The sequence below is a fragment of the Gnatocerus cornutus genome, chromosome 7 (assembly GCF_029298725.1).
Source record: "Gnatocerus cornutus isolate USDA-ARS CGAHR chromosome 7, icGnaCorn1.1, whole genome shotgun sequence".
Classification (NCBI taxonomy): Eukaryota; Metazoa; Arthropoda; class Insecta; order Coleoptera; family Tenebrionidae; genus Gnatocerus; species Gnatocerus cornutus.
Window position 1 is genome coordinate 15,118,649 of NC_142239.1, and position 12,009 is coordinate 15,130,657.

Consider the following 12,009-nt stretch of genomic DNA (forward strand, 5'->3'; position numbering starts at 1 on the left):
CCCGCCGATTACAAAATAAATTTTATCTGAAAAATATTGGCCTATTAATTAGTCATTTTGCTGGTGGAAACGATTATCTAAATCTAATTCGGTCTTATCTTCTTATTTTCAGAGCAAACTTACGTTACTGGTACTCATTTTATGCAAAAACTGTGCGAATTTTTAACGTACGACCACAAATAAAGAAATTATAAGCGATTAAAGTTCGAATAGTGATTTTTTAGTTACGAAATGTATAAAGCTTCTCCAAAACTAACTGCGAAAATTTGCAGGAAGATGCGGTCTTTACCATCGTTTTTCTCGCGCTTTTTTACCTAAGAATGCGGTCTTAGGTAAATATTCTAAACTCAAAAATTAAAAAAAAAATCTACCCAGCAGGTAGTTTATGAATCAAACTTATTAGTGCTCATTTTACGCAGAAAACTAAATTGAGTAGAGTTGTTTAAAGTCTCGCATGGTAAATTTTCAGTTCCAAATTGTTTAATGCTCCATATCTCCGAAACTATAAGTCTTACACATCCCGAATTCAAAAATTCAATTAATTTCTGTAATTTACAATGTAAATATGTGGATATCAACAAAAGCTCTCTTTCCCCTCTTTCTAAATAGAAGACCCATTGAATTCCGCGTTGAATGTAATGCAAAATTCCATTGTATAATATCGGAGTTCGGTATCCTCAAGACAGATTGGCCTAAGCATGCAGAAGCAGAAATAGTTTCATTAATCTGAACCACTGTTGAATGCAAAGATTCCGGAAAATTTTGCCATTCCCATTCGGTTGTGTGGTACGCGATTTTCTCTCGTTTCATCTCGATATTTATGCAGCCATTGTCACATAAATGGAACTAAACGCAGAGACTTACGACACGTTAGATTAAATTATTCGAGGATGAAATATAGCTAATGTTAGCGTTGTGTATTCATGTTTGTTATGAGCGTGATTACGGGATTAAAGAGATAAATAACTGCCATTATAAAGTGTGCACGCAAAAGACGAGACGGAGAAAAAAGCGCTTTGAAAGAGTCGTGTTTTAGTACCTACCTAATGCAGAAAAATCAGAAAGAAAGGAGCTTTTGACGCCATTTAAGGGGATGATATGCCATTAATTCTTTTTGTGACTTGACGGCGGCTTCTCTGTAATTTTCAATTCGAAAATTGAAAGAGCGGCGTGCTTAATTATCGTTTCAAAGGAATTTGGAGATTTGCCATATTTTCAGTTTCACGTGACACTAATGCGACAATAATTTCAAACTTAGGTAGAAAGTTAGCAAACGTGTTTTCGCTATTGGTTCTAATTATTATTATTAAGATTTCACAAAAAGATTACTCCAATTATGTCACCCGAGATAATTAACAATTACCTTAAGATTACCATGCCATAAACGTGTTTTTCATAACGCTGTCACTGCGCAAATTATTTTCATGAAAATTTAGAGCCATCAAATTAATTCGTTTTGCCATAATTCTCCTGAAATTATGCGCATCTTCTCCATGACTTTTATTACAGCTGTAGCCTAGATTTGATGTTCTAAAATTCGGGTCATAGGTCCCAGTTTTGGTCCGAATCAGTCAATCGCCCAAAAATGATAGAACAGTCGTGATCGAGTTTGGACGTGGAATATGAGATTTATTATCAATGTCAACTGTCATTGTGGACAGTAATTGATCAGGTTGACCTGGAAATTAATCTAAAAGCTCACATATTTTTATTTCGTCATTGATAGTTTTGACGTGGAACAACGAATTTGCTTTTAGTCGTCAAACAGTTTGAAAGTGAGAGTATGCGGGTACTATTTATATTGGCGTCGGTTAATTTATTAATTATTACTAATTAAAAACGTAATTTGAAGTTAATTTTCGAAAGCGATAAATTGATTTTAGTCCGAATAGTATTGGCCGCAGATACCCATCTCTAGATGTTCGAACAAAGCCTCATTTCATATCAAAATTCCACGAACCACGAATGTTACTGTTTAACCCCGCGATGCCCCGATTTAATCCTCCTGTAAATACCTTGGTATGTTTTTAAACAAGCGAGGTATCACACCCATAACAATAAATCCAAGTCGCCGGTGATTTCCTATCTCGAAGGAATGCGTTCTTCAATCTTCGGCCCCGTTACGCCATCTTATCTCTCTTCTTCCCCACATCTTCGTCACGGGAAAAAAGAAGACCTTCGTCAAGGGGATTAAACTAATATGCCATGCTTGGATGAGTTTTATTTAGAAACGGGATCGACGTGACCCGCAGCATGCCATCGAGGATGTCTCTTTCGATTAGATTTTCGGAAAAGTGAAGAAAGGCTGTTGGACTGGTTGTTAATTAAGTGCACGATCGTAGAATTGAGTGTTTATTAGAGCAGTTGCTACAAAGTAAGTCGTAATGGTCACTTGTGCTAATAAAACGAGTACGTTAATGGTTTTTAGAGATGTGTCTTTTGTGGCGTATAAGGGCGCCCACGCTCCTTTTAATTTAGAGACTTGCTGGTATTTCTATGAATTTTGTAAACAAGTGGCTTGCAAACACCTGCTGAGAAATGAACGTGGTTGAGGTTTTTACATGTGCAACCTGCGGGGTGACCTTAATGAGTTATTTAGAATCGATGACAAAGTACACGGTGGGATGTGGCGTAATGTGGCGGATTATGCTAATTTACGGGATGTTTTCCTTTATCATAGTGGAATTATCTGTTTTTCTCCCGTGTCCATTCAACCATGACCTCCGTCCCGGAACCTCGCATTGAGAAAACTCCGAACCCAATTCTCAATTAATCCTCGGAACAATATATTTCAGAAGGCGGAACCGATCTGCACATATGCCGTTAACGTTCCGTTGCTCGTAATACCACTTTCTGCATAATCGTAATTATCTGTGCATAACGAAACTAAATTGGTTTGTTGTCGAAGAAAAAGGCACGAGTTCCATAAAACGTTCGATTTAGCATGAATCCCGCGGTAATTAATTCGCGATGTCCGTGTTGAGCGCTCGCATTGTATCTCGGAAAAATGCGTAATTACGCAACTAAACGAGCTGTAAGTAATCAATTGTGGTTTAGATTGGTGCGGCACGGGAAAAAACGGAGAATTCCTCGCAATCCACCTTGCATGTTATGCAAAATTCCATTGCATAATATCCGAGTTCGCTATCCTGCGGACAGATTGGCCTAAGCATGCCGCTGCAGGAATTGTTTCATTAATCTCAAGAGCTGCCGGGGGCGAGGAGGTTTTGACAAGTCATCGCGTACGGCTGATATCTCAGAATTAACAAAAATTCTGAAATTGTACATTTTATTCTTTTATTCCCGACTTTTTTCCTGTTGACTCAATCCTATTATTCCTGTGATGAAACTTTTGGAGTAAAACACACAATTTACATTTAATATTCGAGATTTGATAACGTCGTCCCTTTTCTAGGCCTCAGAATTCGCTTTCAAACTCCGTTGTCCCAAATCTTCTGCCTTTCAAAGTTGAAAGCGAACGTTTCGTAGTGGCCAAAAAGTTATTGAACCTCGTGCCTCCAAAAAGAGTGTATCCGTCTAACATCATTAATTTTTTGCAAACCGCAAGATAATCTTTTAATTACACCTCCAACCGTATCAGTTTGTTTCCAAGGTGCAGACGGCTTATTAAGATGAATGACGTTACGTAATTCATTGTAGTAAGAAGAGAATATGACAAATTGGACCCAAGCGTGCATTCAACCCGATCCGCTTCTAATTTTCGAAGTAATTGAAAGTACCTATTCACAGTTTTCTTTTAGTTGTTGCTGGATAATAACTCGTGTAAGAAATGATAGGGGAGGAGGCTTAATGAATGAGGTTTATTTTTAGGCTCGCGTCCAGTTGATGAGAACAAATTCAATTTAGTAATAACGTTTCATTAATATTCATAGGAAAAATAACAGATTGAGAAAAACGCATGCGAGCTGGATGCAAATTCCGAGAATCATGGCCGCGGATGTATATTGCCTCACACGACTAGTTCTCGTTAATGGAAAAATAAATAATTGGAGTATTTACTAGATATATGATGTAATTATTCGGATTTTTGCTCGATTTGTTGTTCTGCAAAAGGGAGTCCGCCATCAACACTGATTTGTTAAAGTGAAACAAATTTGCGTAATTTATGATCCATCACCGCTAATTATACCTCCAATCAAACGGAAAACACTGCACGACTTTCATACATTGTATACAAAACTGGGCGAAATTTGGCACGGGTTGATTATACGCCATCCTGCATCAGAACAAAAGGCCGTTACTCTCTTTCGACTTAATAACTGTTTTAGGGCCTAAAGTTATGCATTTTGAAATTATTATTGCGTTCCAACTGCTCATTATTGGGTACTTTGACCTTTTTTACACGACGTCTTTAACATCGGGCCAAATTGCTGGTTTCAGGGTACATGATCTCGGTGAGAGCCTTTGACGAATTTTGTTTATTTACCGGTTCATTTTTATTTTTCGAGAATGCCACGCTCGGTTCATGCGGTTTAAAGAGAACTGGATGACGCAAAGGACCGTTTCTTACGAACAGATTAAATAGGGACAAAGGCCAACAGTGGGAAATGTGAGAAGAATGCAAAAACTCAAGAAAACTTGCCTTTGAGCAGTCACGCAAAGCTTTTATTGTAATTGCAGCGGAATGGTGACAAATATTTGGAAGCAAGTGCTATTATGATAAGACGCAGGTTTTACTTGACGATTTTTTCATCCATAAGTCGAAAAAATGCCAATACAGTCTACAGTTATGTACCGAGATAAGACATGAGTCAATGTCAAGACGGAATTCTTGACCTTCATTTAGAGGCGACAAATATTTAGCAGACTTCAAATTATCAAACAAAGAATGTTTGTTCTGAGGAAAGTGGCTCTAAACTGAAAATCCAATCCAATAAGCCAAATTTGAAGCTTGGGCTTTGGATTTCCAAGAATTTTATTATTTATTGTGCCCTCGACACGCATAAAATTTTACATTCTTGAAGCCCATAAATGTCGCTAAAATATTACATATTTTTACTTCAGATGCGAAAATTACAGTAATTTAGCTCTTAAATTTCACTGTGTGTATGCAAAAACTGCAAACACCGTAAACTCAAATTTTGTCGTTTTGAAATGCAGAATTCTAATTGTGAATATGCCTGATTAGATCAAGCAATTTGCAGTTAAAATATAAATAAACCGATTCTTGGAAGAAAGCAAAGAAATCTTAATTAAACTCGCTAAAAACACAGCAATTTTCTCGTTTAAAAAACATTTTGTTCCATCCATGCATGATAAAATTTCCATTCCGGTCTGGCATCTTCTGTTATCAATTCTGACAGTCGATTACTTACATCGTCCAGGCGCAATTTGTAATTTTTATCACCAATTACTGAAGAATCCCCTCAACTAATTATATAAATTCAGCGACAGTTGACGCGTTTCGATTAACCCATTTACTAAGCAAACTGAAAACTCTCATTAACAGTTATCGTCGTCGCAATTCATCTTTCCGTATTTCTCACGCATCAATTAATTAAAAGCGACCTCAAATTTTGGGCGTGTGTGGTGATAATTGCGACCTTTACCCAATTAACGAAATTGAAAAGATTACGCAAATTTGAAGAGACCTCCGATCCAAGCAGCGACTTTCTAATTCGTTTTTTCCAAAGAAATGAAATTGTATAGGCACTCCGAAGTTTATGGCGAATTCCACGCATTACTTGTCTAGTACAGTTATTAACTGGTCTCGCAAAAATGTCAAATTACCTTTCTCTTCTGTTTAATCAGTGTTTGAGTTTACGTGTCACGTACGATGACCATGGGGAGTGTTTTGACTGAAAACGCACCCTTTAACTAAATTTCGCATGACTTTCGGGGAGAAGTCACGTAAAACTCATTAAATTTGTTACTTTATTGTTGGAAGGTGACCACTGAGCTTGGAAAAAATCAGTTTACAGTTTCAGGTGCGAGAAATTATGGAAATTTCAGGGATGTCGTAAACGGGGACTATGGAAAAATGATGTAATTAAGAATGGGATCGTAAATGCGGAAGGTTTTCTCACGATTTCTCGCCGTTTGAGGTTCATTTCACTTTTAGGAAAAGGTACAAGCACGCGTGACGCTCTATTTATTTTCATGTTTTTTCGCGACAATGTGCACAGCTTCCTTCAATGGAAGAACACATAGAATATTTTTTTTGGTCAACCGAAAGTATTTTACCTTAAAGTATGCAACAAACTATACATGAAATTTGACCTACTCTGGGCCAAGGAAATTATGACAAATCTAAAACGAAGCACAGAAAATACGAAGACGAACTGAAAGGATTTAAATTATTCGATTTCAGGTTTCGTTAGCATTAAATTTCGCCATTTTTTGGCCGTCGTAGAAGTTCTTAGATTATAATCAGAATTTCTGTTTTTTTCTACTCAAGGACTGATGAGTCAGGGTCTCAGATTCCTAGGTCTGTTGTCAGGATTTTCCTAATTCTCCTCTTCAGTTGTCAGATTATCAAACTCGTACACTTTCTTCCTCAGATGATGAAATTGAATATTCTTCTATTCCAAGAATTCTGAATACTGTAGATTTCCCAAACAAAGTACCTCTTTGGAAATTTGGGTATTTCTAGATAATTGATGATTCTATAGGTTGCTCCACTAATTTTAGAAAAAAAAACAAAAATGAAAAGAACCTTCAGCATTTTTCAGCTGAATTTCCAAATTCTTAAACTTTTTTCCCAGACTTTCTCCAGTTCTTAACATATGTTCGGTTCCTGTCACTTCTTCTCCGCTTTTCAGATTTTCCTGTTTCCGAGTTCGTAGATTTTCTCAGACTTGTGCATTTCAGACACTTTTCATTTTCACAGATTCTCCCAAGTAGATTATCAGAATTTCTTTTCACTATGGAAAAAAATATTTCTGATAGTTTATTATTAATTCCAAATTTTAAAATGGTAAAAGTTATAATGAAAACTAATTTTGATTCCAAGAGATATAAAACTTTAAATTCAGGTTTCAGTTTCGCTGTCTAAGCAGATTTAAGTTTCTTTGATTATTCGAAATTTACAGATTTCCTGGAAAATCCGAGCAAGAATTTCAGAGTTTAGAAGGTTGTAGGCCTTAAATCCATCACCGCTTCTTTTTGATATTTTAATTGTTTGTATAAAGATATTAAATTCTTCTCTTATTTGCTAAAACTGGGTTTATGGCCAAGCTCCATGAAGAACATATTAACATATCGCGATTTTTTCCATATTCTGATGACACCCAAAGATAACTCCATAAAATGAAGTAATAAACACCAATTTGAAAAAACAATTTCCCCATATCCACGTCGATTTCGATCTAATCTTTGTGTGAGCGCAAATCTGGAACAACCAACTAAAAACTAAATCAAAATAAACAAGAAATTTTAAGACAGCGTGAAAGTTATAGTTTAGCGCTATTATTTATGATTAATATTTCTCTCAAAGTTATGCGTTATAAACAACATTATGAAACGATTCGTCCATAAAACCCAAAACGACATCCACCGCTAAATGTCAAAACGGTACAAATATGAAGCAACAACAAATCACTCCTGGTAATTAAATTAATTTAACAGAGAATGATCCTGTAAATAACTTGGTACGAACGCCGTAATTCCAAATTAAATTATCCGCTAACGCCCCGCATGCAATTAAGGATTTTCCACATCACAAACGCCACAGTTTCAACGGATAATAATTATCGGGTTTTAATATTATTTGCATTCCTACGATTCGGTTTATTGGTAAATCGTGACGCGTATTAAAATTAATAAACTGGGCTTGTGTTACCGAGAACACTCCAAGAGGTGTGCGTTATTTATCGTTATTATTTTAAATGCTTGTGAATTTTATAAATTCCCCCTTCGATGTTGCGTAACTAGACTGCAAGCAAGGCTAATGGAAATAGTCCGGAATCTGTTTCTCCTGACTAATATGTCTGAAAATGTTAATTGTATGGCCACTTGAAATTTCGAGTGGGTTTCAAAGCACAGTATTGTTAGGGTTAATCAAGATTATGGCTAAAAGCGCTATGACGCAATGCTTCTAAATTTCAACAGTTTTTATGTGCTTGAAATTGTGTTAGTGAGTGAGATCAATATTTGATTACGAGGGAGTGTCGAGAGGATTTACAGTTTAACATCTCCATCTGACGTTTATAGCGCGCAAAGTCAAAAAAAAATCAGATTTTTAATCACTTTGTTTTCGCGTGTTCCAACCACTTTTGGCCCATAATTGCTCCAAGGCCAGCATGGTCCAAAGACTTTTTCCGAGCTTCCTTTGGCTTTGTCTCATCAAAGGTCGTGACAAAGGTCGGGTTATCGTCCCAACAACCATGTAGAGCGGAAGTTCATTACGAAGTTAACTTTGACACAATGCGTGCACACACTGTAACGATCCCAACGTGATATTTATCAGGAAGTGCAAGCGAGACAAGGACGCTGATATGGGCAATCGGCGAGTTGAAGAGCGAAGCACATGCAGACTTTCCCATGTACGAAACTACCAACTTGGTGGTTTTCGCATGCATCGTTGGGCGGCTTCCGTTCGGGGACTTTTGGTTTTGGTTCTCCAGAATTTTTCTTGTTTCGTTTTCGGGACCCAATGGAGTGTGAAAGGCTCCACGACCTCGTTTGTCATCTGCTTATTGTTGATACACTTACCGATTAGTACACTCGTGCCTTTGGAATGTCGCATAACGGTTTCCTCCCGTTCAGATATAAAATACCTTTGTGCTTCCTCAACGTTTTGTTTTTATACACAAGCCATTAATTAAAGTGATAGTAAATGGCCGCTCCTGAACGGGACTCGTCAACTTTGCCAATTTTTGACAACAAGAACAAAAATCAGGCAGATGCTATGAACTGGAAGACAGATGCGAATCAAGACGGACAGTGCATTGTTTAAGCCGCAGGAGCCCGGAGCGAAGCGCCAGGAAAAAAACGGCACGTGACAGAGAACAAAAGAAACTAGAAGACGGGAAAAAGTTGATTGGCCAGCGGAGGAATTTTTCGGGAAATTTTCACTTGTTTTGGGTCTTTTGATCAAATTTAACAAAGCAGTTACTACAAATAGAAAATTAAGAAAGGCGCATGTTGGTATGGCCATCTGCTGCAAAAATACTCTAATCACGCACTCTCCACCGAAGAAAAATTCCTTTGAATGCCATGATTCCCGCAGGGGTCGGCTCGGAGACCGCTGCTTTTCTTGCAATACACGATAAATAAAGTAGCGTCTCCCTACAAGGGAAATTCGACATTCCAGTCGTCGTCCTGTCTTTTACAACCGCGCATCACCTCTCTTCTCGACAAATTGCTCGAAATCTTATCGATAATTGCCCAATCGATTCGGAGAGTGTCGACACTTTTCTTTTTACAATCGAACTTAACATATAATTGCTATTCATCGCATGTGGTATACAGTGTTAACAACTCGCATTATACGTGCTAACAATAACTTACGATTCTAGCATACTTAAACCTTCTCGTTTTTGAATAGCCACTTTATTCGAAGGTGAAATTCGGGACAATGCAGTTTCTCATGCCACCTGTTGGAAGCATTTTTTCCAAAATTGAATTTCAGCAATTAGTTCGTTCCAGTCCATAAAAATCTGCGTTCGTGTACAATCACAAATAGCAAAATGTGGGTTAGAGCAAATTAAAGGCCAAAAAATGAATAATTTCATTGGCAGTATCGCGAAAGTGTAACGTTCAGGTGAGTTAAACAGAGTGTTAAACAATGTGTTTACGTCTATTAAGATATCGAGAGTAAAAATGTGTTAGTAGTGCGCCGATTGCACGGTTATCGCGCTATCGGAAGCGAATTTTGCGGATATTACCACAATAAAGAACTAATGAGCTGTTTAGAATGACGCAGGAAAAATTGCACAAATCGTGACGTGCATTTCTATACGTCATTTTTCCTTCGGAGAATTTACCGATTTACTCTTGAAGTCAGCCAAGGAATTAACTGGGAAATCGGTGTTACAGTCTTAGGAAATCACTAGGAAATCAGGGGAAATCGTTAGGAAATCAGGAGAATCAATAGGAAATCACTAGAACATCAGGGGAAATCATTAGGCCATCAGGGCCAATCAATAGGAAATCAGGGGAAGTATGAGGAAATCACAAGGAAATCAGGGGAAGTTGGACGAAATGTCAAGAAAATCAGGGAAAGACGAATTAAATCACAAAGAAATCAGGGGAAGTATGACGAAATCACAAGGAAATCAGGGGAAGTTGGACGAAATCGCAAGGAAATCAGGAGAAGTTGGACGAAATCGCAAGGAAATCAGAGAAAGACGAACTAAATCACAAAGAAATCCGGGGGGGTATGACAAAATCACAAGGAAATCAGGGGAAGTTGGACGAGATTGCAAGGAAATCAGGGAAAGACGATCTAAATCACAAAGAAATCAGGGAAAGTATGACGAAATCACAAGGAAATCAGGGAAAGACGAACTAGATCACAAAGAAATCAGGGGAAGTATAACGAAATGACAAGGAAATCAGGGGAAGTTGGACGAAATCGCAAGAAAATCAGGGAAAAACGAACTAAATCACAAAGAAATCAGACGAAGTTGGACGAAATCACAAGAAAATCAGCAAGGAAATCAGGGGAAATCAGATGTAGGACATTTTCAACAGGATTTAAAAATTTGGGAAGACAAACAATGTAAGCAACCGAGAAGAACATTTTAAAGAATTCTAAATAATATGTATAATACTCAAAACAATCATAGGAAACCCCAACAATTACAAAATAATACAAAATTGATTCAGCGAGTTGGAAATCCGCCATGTGAACGCTGTCAACAGTAAGCCAAAGCCCATTTTTCTCAACGATCGTTATCCCTTTAAAGGTGATAGTTTGGCCGATTCCAGAAAGGTAGAATTTACGACTTCTGGTTCAAATAATTGCTGACATAGTTTATGACAGCGGAAACGAAAACATGTTCGATTTAGTGCGATATTTCCTTCTGAGGACTTCTCCACTGATTTAGCTTGTTCTCCACGCCTTTCAGCTTTTCCAAATAAATGCTCGTTGGACGACATATCCTTTACCAGCATTTATTGCACGTGTCATCATCTACAAATTACAATCTTCCTCCAGCAAATACCACTATCAATTACTCTCCTCGCCCAAAAGCCTTCTCATCCAACAATCGTGACTATCGAACAAAGAAAGCACATGTAAACCTCTGTCGCAACTCTAATTAATTCCTTCATTTGTAATAACCACACGGCATTTCTCGTGTTGGATTTCGCCATATCAACAGTCATTTGCCACTCCATCAACATTTCTTATTAATTTCCTTCGATTACGTGAGTTTATTGAACAAAATTCGTTTCGGTGTCGGATCGATTGGCCTGATTTACAGCTTTCAATCGTAAAATTCGTTTTGCTCCCGTTGCGTGCGAGGCGTTAATCGTAAAAATGGACATAACGAGATGCCTCCGGCTTCTCAAAGCGCAATCCTACGTAATCTTATTAGTGCACTCTTCTGCGATCAATCGCGGAAGATTTAGTAGGAGTGTATAACTGCTGGGGCATCAAAGGCTTGTTTGCGTTCCACCTCATTTATTCGCTTCATTACACGACAGCTCATATCATTGAACTAGTGCTAGAACTAGCGGAAATTCCACGAGGCGGACACGTGCCGGAAGAACCGAGAAACTCACCCCAACTTGGGCACTTTTCCTTTTGCTCCGAGATTGTTTTTAGAAGCGCGACGAAACGAGGTCACTTACAATGTACGATGTAAATTACATTGATCATGACACGAGTTTTTCCATCGGGGTCTTCTTATACCGTAATTATCCAGAAGTGCTACGTAATTGAAGCTGCAACTTTGTATCTTTTCCTTCTTTTTCCAAATTAAGTGTGATAGAAGAAGCAATCGTCGCTCTTTGAAATGAACCATAACGAAACGCTAGTAGGTCATTACTACTGTTACTCTTCTTTGATGAACCCCACCGTCTCTCACCGCAATTATTTAA

At 37.8% G+C, this 12,009-nt stretch overlaps 1 protein-coding gene across 2 annotated transcripts in view; it reads right to left on the reverse strand.

The window, feature by feature from the left end:
- The window catches only part of LOC148171465 (rho GTPase-activating protein 20-like), a 37,927-nt gene that overhangs the window by 12,516 nt on the left and 13,402 nt on the right, over positions 1 to 12,009 (reverse strand). The window lies entirely within an intron of this gene.